The sequence below is a fragment of the Aquarana catesbeiana genome, linkage group LG10, assembly GCF_042186555.1.
Source record: "Aquarana catesbeiana isolate 2022-GZ linkage group LG10, ASM4218655v1, whole genome shotgun sequence".
NCBI classification, from domain to species: domain Eukaryota; kingdom Metazoa; phylum Chordata; class Amphibia; order Anura; family Ranidae; genus Aquarana; species Aquarana catesbeiana.
This window is the reverse complement of record NC_133333.1, coordinates 12,794,728-12,800,012: the sequence shown is the minus strand read 5'-3', so window position 1 is coordinate 12,800,012 and position 5,285 is coordinate 12,794,728. Positions and strand designations below refer to the sequence as shown.

At 44.0% G+C, this 5,285-nt stretch overlaps 1 long non-coding RNA gene across 1 annotated transcript in view; it reads left to right on the top strand.

Annotated features, from left to right (window-relative positions):
- Positions 1–4,680, top strand: part of LOC141110347 (uncharacterized) — a 5,504-nt gene extending 824 nt beyond the window's left edge. Inside the window, exons 2-4 of the long non-coding RNA XR_012236277.1 lie at positions 634–692; positions 2,143–2,178; positions 4,077–4,680. This is a non-coding gene — a long non-coding RNA (uncharacterized lncRNA). The remainder of the gene's footprint in view (positions 1–633; positions 693–2,142; positions 2,179–4,076) is intronic.
- Positions 4,681–5,285: the final 605 nt, after the last annotated feature.

Genomic DNA, 5,285 nt, shown 5'->3' with positions numbered 1-5,285 from the left:
CTCTCTCTCTCATCTCTCCTTCTTCTCTCCTCTTCTCCTCTCCCTCCTCTCCGACCTTCTCCCTCTCCCCTCGCTCTCCTCTCTCTCTCTCTCTCTCCTCTCTCGTCTCTCTCCTTCTCTCTCTCCTCTCTCTCTCCTTCTCTCTCTCTCTCTCTCTCTCCTTCTCTCTTCTCTCTCTCCTCTCTCTCTCCTCTCTCTCTCTCTCTCTCTCTCTCTTCTCTCTCTCTCTCTCTCTCCTCTCTCTCTCTCTCTCTCTCTCTCTCTCTCCTCTCTCCTCTCTCTCTCTCTCTCTCTCTCTCTCTCTCTCTCTCTCTCTCTCTCTCTCCTCTCTCTCTCTCTCTCTCTCTCTCTCTCTCTCTTCTCTCTCTCTCTCTCTCTCTCTCTCCTCTCTCTCTCTCTCTCTCTCTCTCTCTCTCTCTCCTCTCTCTCTCTCTCTCTCTCTCTCTCTCTCTCTCTCTCTCTCTCTCTCCTCTCTCATCTCTCTCTCTCTCTCCTTCTCTCTCCTTCTCTCTTTCTCTCTCTCTCTCTCTCTCCTCTCTCTCTCTCTCTCTCTCTCTCTCTCTCTCTCTCTCCTCTCTCTAACTTTCATTCTCTATATTATTCTCCTCTAATTTAAGTAATTGCTACCTGCAGTGATCACATACAGGGAAGAATGCTCAGACTCAGCACCGGAATAATTCTACTCTTCCTGGGTGAGTGAAAACCAAAATCATTTACATCATTGACACTTCTTTTGCTAAACATGGGTTTTATCATTTCAGACCTACATGTGTTCAGCACACAGCGATGATTAACTTAAAGTGACACTAAACTTTGTTTTAAAAAGAAAAAAAATATTTTCCAGTTCGTACTCTCAACTCAGAAAAGTCCCTTGTATTGCCCTCAGCCTCCTCCAAATTTTCTGATTCCTTTTTTGTTTGGCTACTATGATCTGACTTCCTGTTAGAAGGTGGGTAAGTTCATCCTCCATGATCCCACTGTATGTAGGAATGTAACCTCCCTGCCTTGATCCCACTGTATGTAGGAATGTAGCCACCCTGCCTTGGTACCAAGGTAAGTAGGAATGTAGCCACCCTGCCTTGGTCCCACTGTATGTAGGAACGTAGCCACCCTGCCTTGGCCCCACTGTATGTAGGAACGTAACCACCCTGCCATGTCCCCACTGTATGTAGGAACGTAACCACCCTGCCATGGTCCCACTGTATTTAGGAACCCAGATAGCAAGAAATTGTGCTGCAAGTTTGAAAATGGCTTGCTAAGCTATTTCTAGACCTGCCGGGCTTCACAAGTTTGCATAATTGCAGCAAGTCCACATTGCATGACTCCAGATCAACTTTGCAAACTTTCTGCAAGTCTGCTGCAAGTTCTGGTTCAGTTATGTTGTGCAATATAGTCATCCCACCACTGGGGGTCACTGTGGGTTTGCAGAACTCTTGCTGTATACTCGTCGCTGCAACTTTGCTCTCACGAGAAACTTGCCACACAAATGTGCTACAAATCGGAAAAGTGTCATCTAGAACATGTGCTTCAAGTGCTCTGCAAGTGTACAACCTGCCAGTGAAAATATGCAGCAAGTTAACCTACTTACAATTGGTGGGCTTAGAAGCTGCATATGATGGACACAGAGGCTGCATATGATGGGAACAGTGAGGCTGCACGTGATGTTTTTTTTTTTTCATTTTTTTTTCAGAATCTTTCAGTTTGTTTCCGCCCCCCCCAAAAATTTGGCGCACCAGCCGCCACTGGTAGCCACCCTGCCTTAGTCCCACTGTATGTAGGAACAGAGCCACTCTCTCTTTCCCACTCCAAAGATAGCCTATGGACTAAGGGATTCGTAGTGTGCATAGAGAAGTGCTCATGACCCCAACTAAAGTGCTCTGCTCATTTCAAGCAAAGGGGAGTGAGGGAGGGGGGGGGGGGCAGTGATTCCGGAGCTCACAGGGGAAATTACAAAGAGGCAGAAAAACACAGAAAAAATGATGAGAAATAGATTACAGAGCCATTAAGTAATAGATGTGTATGGATTATTTTTTGGAGAATAAAGATATCCTATAGTGTGCCTTTAAAATGTACGTTACCTGTAGACATGTATGTGATATTATATAATAATATATAATAATGAATACATTTTTCTCCCAGCAGTGTTGGGCTCTGTTGATGCCGGAGAGGCACAAGAAGGTGAGCGTTTTGCTTTGAATAAAAAATTGGTGTTTTCATATAGTGTGAGTTCCAACTAAGATAACATACTTTGCCCTTTCTTATGTTAAACTGCTTTTATATATATATATCTTTTTAGAAACCTTTAATATACAATTTTTGCTTGTTTATTCTTTTTTTTTTTATAAAACACTATATCATTCTGGCTCATGTTGATGGATTTGGTTTTCCTGCGTTAAAATGCACACCAAGCGCAAATCAGCAAAATCCTGCTTTTGGGGACAATAGTGAGACTTTAAAGTGGCTGTGAAGTGAGTGGCCTCAGGTGATACACGGAGATTAAACATATCCTCCTGTATAAGTTGTGCCTGTTTATCTGCAGACTTCTTTTCTCTACAGCTGTTCAAAATCAAGAATTCACAAAGCTTGTCTGAGCTTCCAGAAAACAGGGACAAAAAAAACTAAATTACACACTGCAGAGCTCAGTATGGAGAGCTCTGAGAGCTGATTGGAGGGAAAGGGCATGCCCCTCTTTCACACAGCACACAGTTGCAGAGCAAAGGCTCTCAATCAGAGGCCGTGTGCTGGAGATCCCTCCCCTTTCACCATTTTTCTCCTGGTGGCAGAGGCTGTCATCAGCAGAGAAATGAGGCAGCAGGAACAGAGCAGAGGCTGTCAATCCCTCCGTTGTCACCATTTTTCTCTTGGTGTCAGAAAAAATTGTCAGAAATGAGGCAGTGGACAGAAATTACACTTAGTGCTTGGGATTGAGACAGGTACGCACCGTAGAGAGATATGCTTTTTTTCATATTTCATGTCTGAGGTTTACAACCACAGGTACCACACAAAAACAAATATATATATATATATATATATATATATATATATATATATATATATATAAAACCATATATATACATATATATATAAATTATTATTGATATCCACATGTAATAAAAAAAGAAAATCAGTTTAAAAGGTTCATTGTGGTCAATCGATCAATCTAAACTGTCCCAAAACACCGCTCGTGATGTTTTGCTTTGCACCATTGTCCCAAAAGGTATTTGGGTTCACCAACTTTTCCTACTGAATACTGAATCATTATAAACCATGGATATGAATATGTAGCATGTACCCGGACAATGGTGGAATGGCACCCATTTTCAACACGTTTCACAGACAGTTTGGAAGATGAGCCATAGGATGCAACGCGTAGGGCGGAGCATTGTGCTGATCTTGTCACGCCCACTCAGATGAGCGGTGGCTGTTTGTGAGTATTTACTGAGTATTTGCTGATCAGCATGCTCATAGTCCTTTTACATTGCCTACAGCCCTAAAACTGACAGCCCATCCAGGGGTACGGGCACAGAGCTGTAGGTAGTGTCTGCAGGAGGCTACATTGCATCTTCAATCCATCGATCACAGGAGCAATGCTCTGCAGGCTCCTGTGAAAAAATAACCCATGTACATTGTTTTCCTACAAAAATACACTTTGTTGTCAAAAGTATTGGGACGCCTGCCTTTACAGGCACATGAACTTTAATGGCATCCCAGTCTTAGTCCGCAGGGTTCAATATTGAGTTGGCCCACCCTTTGCAGCTATAACAGCTTCAACTCTTCTGGGAAGACCGTCCACAAGGTTTAGGAGTGTGTCTGTGGGAATGTTTGACCATTCTTCCAGAAGTGCATTTGCGAGGTCAGGCACTGAGGTTGGACGAGAAGGCCTGGCTTGCAGTCTCTGCTCTAATTCATCCCAAAGGTGTTCTATCGGGTTGAGGTTGAGTGTATTTTTTTTTTTGCAAAGGTGAACCTAGCCTTTAACTACACTCCATATTCAAGGAAATTTAGAACATGTACAAAATGTATTTCATTTATTTGGACGATAAATAAAACTGATCAAATCATTTTTGTTGTCACAGAGAAGAAGTGCCGGTTCGCCAACAAGGTTTGGAATGACTGCGGAAGCGCCTGCCCCATGAACTGTGAACGCCTCCAAAATGACCCTGGAGTGTGCACAATGAACTGCGTGCCAGGCTGTTACTGTCGCAGCCCCTATATCTTCAGATCAGGCACCTCCGGCCCCTGCATCCAACCAAACCAGTGCCCCAAAAAGAATTCTCGGCCTAGAAAGGGCAGATCATGAACACACACACATGATGGAAAAAAAAATGCTTTGTGATTACAAAGCTAGCTAAAGGCAAATAGGCTGTTCACTTTGCAAGGGAATTTGCACTTTGCAAAGGAAATGGCAAATGGCAAATACTACCCAATCACGTGCATGGAAAATGCAAAAAAAAAATACAAAAACAGTATTTTTGCTTGCATTGAATGATGGAAATGAGATACATTTCAGTACATTCATCAAGAAAAAAAAAATCCCCTGCAAAGTGCAACTTCCCTTGCAAACAACCTATTTGCCTTTAGTAAATAAACCCCCGTGATAAATATAAAACTTTATCCAATTCTTGTGACCCCACAAATTTATTACATTTTTTACACCTAACTAAAACGTCTAAAAAAATATATTACTCAGCCTCCTGTGATTATTTTGTATTTTAGTTTCTCATAAGTTTGCATCAGTGAGATCATGAAAATGTACAGTCGGTGACCGCGATATTGTGTCAATCTCGCCGCTGTTATCGGCCGGTCAGGAAAGGGGGTAGGGACGAGCGAGCGCCCCCCCTCCTGAACCGTACCAGGCCGCATGCCCTTAACATGGGAGGTGGGCGCTTTGGGGCAGGGGGGCGCCCTGTGGCCCCCCCACCCCAAAGCACCTTGTCCCCATGTTGATGAGGACAATGCCATCTTCCTGACAACCCTGGCCCTTGGTTGTTGGGGTCTGTGGGCGCAGGGCTTAACGGAATCAAGAGCCCCCTTTAATAAGGGGCCCCAGATCCCGGCCCCCCAACCTATGTGAATGAGTATGGGGTACATCGTACCCATACCCATTCACCTGGGGGGAAAAAGTGTCAATAAAAAAACACACTTGACAGGTTTTTAAAGTAATTTATTAGTCAACTCTGGCAGTCTTCTTCCGACTTTGGGGGTCTTCTTCCAACTTCTCCGCTCTCTCTGGCCTCTTCTCCCGGTGTCCGGTTCTTCTCCCGCTCTCCGGCCTCTTCTCCCGC